General features: G+C 49.7%; 1 protein-coding gene across 1 annotated transcript in view; it reads left to right on the top strand.

Annotated features, from left to right (window-relative positions):
• LOC122263814 (polycystin-1-like) overlaps positions 1 to 2,500 on the top strand; it is a 90,081-nt gene that overhangs the window by 32,879 nt on the left and 54,702 nt on the right. The gene's annotated exons all lie outside the window — the stretch shown is intronic.

A 2,500-nucleotide genomic window follows, 5' to 3' on the forward strand; every position in this document is an offset into this window, starting at 1 on the left:
ATGAAGGATGGTTGAGGGAGGGAGGGAGGGTGGGAAGGAAGGATGGTTGAGGGAGGGAAGGTGGGAAGGAAGGATGGTTGGGGAAGGGAGGGAAGACGGGAAGGAAGGATGGTTGGGGGAGGGAGGGTGGGAAGGAAGGATGGTTGAGGGAGGGAAGGTGGGAAGGAAGGATGGTTGTGGGAGGGAGGGTGGGAAGGAAGGATGGTTGGGGGAGGGAGGGAGGGTGGGAAGGAAGGATGGTTGAGGGAGGGAAGGTGGGAAGGAAGGATGGTTGGGGGAGGGAGGATGGAAAGGAAGGGTGGTTGAGGGAGGGTGGATGGGAAGGAAGGATGGTTGAGGGAGGGAAGACGGGAAGGAAGGGTGGTTGAGGGAGGGAGGGTGGGAAGGAAGGATGGTTGAGGGAGGGAAGGAAGGATGGTTGAGGGAGGGAAGGTGGGAAGGAAGGATGGTTGAGGGAGGGAAGGTGGGAAGGAAGGATGGTTGGGGGAGGGAGGGTGGATGGGGGGAAGGAAGGATGGTTGAGGGAGGGAAGACGGGAAGGAAGGGTGGTTGAGGGAGGGAGGGTGGGAAGGAAGGATGGTTGGGGGAGGGAAGGTGGGAAGGATGGATGGTTGAGGGAGGGAAGGTGGGAAAGGAAGGATGGTTGGGGGAGGGAGGGAAGACGGGAAGGAAGGATGGTTGGGGGGAGGGAGGGTGGGAAGGTAGGATGATTGAGGGAGGGAAGGGTGTTTGAGGGAGGGAAGACGGGAATGAAGGATGGTTGAGGGAGGGAGGGTGGGAAGGAAGGATGGTTGGGGGAGGGAGGGAAGACGGGAAGGAAGGATGGTTGGGGGAGGGAGGGTGGGAAGGAAGGATGATTGAGGGAGGGAAGGGTGTTTGAGGGAGGGAAGAGGAGAATGAAGGATGGTTGAGGGAGGGAGGGTGGGAAGGAAGGATGGTTGAGGGAGGAAAGGAAAGGAGGAGGTAGGTCTCTATCACAGTGTATGGTCGACCGGTGTGCGGTAGATAGATAGGTAGAGGATGTGGAATATTATAGTGATATAGTGTGGCACACGAAATAGTGTCTGTGATACTTTAAACCAACGAGGCAGCAGATAATACCAAATATTGCGATATTAATTGTATTATAACTTACTTTACTGCAGTGATATTAAGTTACTACGTTATATGAAAACACGTGTATGACTATCTATATTTCTATATTTACCTTTCATTCCATGTAGCATGTATTCTTCATGTACGAGAATAGTATTTCTGTTGTACGACACTTTTTGTATATACCTCTTACATCTGGCAACAACCTCGGAGACGAGAGCAGCGAGTTTGCCAGACCACGAGGAGGCAGAGGCTCAGAATGTCCTGCTTTATTATGTTGTCTTTGCGCCTCCAAAGAACCTTCTATTCATCACGGTAATATCACTCTTACCAAAGGCAATGGTATTTCTCCGGCTCAAAATCAGGACTCATTTGCAGCTTTTCCAAAGTCTCCTAAATGTTAATTAAAGCGTTCTTGTCGCTCCTTGTGTAGGGCCCCCTGAATGGTACTCGAATTTTTTTTCCCAAAGAACCTACTAACTCGGTGTTTAATTCTCGCGTAACTTCAGTGAATTCACCAAAGAACATGACAGAGTGAGAGAAAGAGGTAGCTTGCGTAACTTCAGTGAATTCACCAAAGGACAGGACAGAGGGAGAGAAAGAGGTAGCTTGAAGGAAAGAGGGATGGGGCCTAGTTGAGGGAGAGAGGGAGAGATAGGCTGTAGGAGAAAGGGAATGAAAGTTTGGTTTCCCTCGTAGGACTTCCTCGAATTTTTATGGTAGGGAGGGAGGGAGGGAAGGAAGGAAGGATGGAAGAGAGAGGGAAAGAGAATGTAAGCAGGTTGAGAGAGAGAGAGAAAGTAGAGGGAAGCGAAAAATAGCGTTTTTCATGCACGGTCACTACAAACTGTGACTTTGCAGACTGATAGGTTGGCAGGGAGAAGGGAAGAAGAGGGGATGGAGGGAGTGGGAGAGGAACAGGGTGAGGGAGACGATGGAAGGAAGGGGAGGGGAGAATGGAAGGAGAGAGAGAGAGGGATGAAGTGTGGATAGATAATATATACCTTGTGTATATTGTGTATAATCGTGTACCCATGCATTCATACTGTAGTGGCCTGTGTTATGGCCCATTTGTATCTGACCAATCACCAGTGTTGCCAGGTCTACAGATATATCTGTATTTCTACAGATATATCACAGAAAAAAAACAGATTTCTGGGATAAATCTACAGATATTTTGAATTAGTCACAGAAAATCAACAGAAAATTTATGGGGCCTCGGGCAACTCTGTACTCCATTCTCGTAGCCCCCCTCTGGACGCGTACAGTACGAGTAGCTCAGGCGACGGATTGGTCAGATTAGACGTTCTCGCTCTTTTTCTCTGAGAAGTCAGTGTTAAAGATTTACTGGTTTCGTGTCCTACCCGTAAGAAGCCTGGCTGCCTACGCATTCACGAACACATAT

The sequence above is a fragment of the Penaeus japonicus genome, unplaced genomic scaffold, assembly GCF_977035675.1.
Source record: "Penaeus japonicus unplaced genomic scaffold, GWHDUDI00000001_assembly GWHDUDI00000037, whole genome shotgun sequence".
Classification (NCBI taxonomy): Eukaryota; Metazoa; Arthropoda; class Malacostraca; order Decapoda; family Penaeidae; genus Penaeus; species Penaeus japonicus.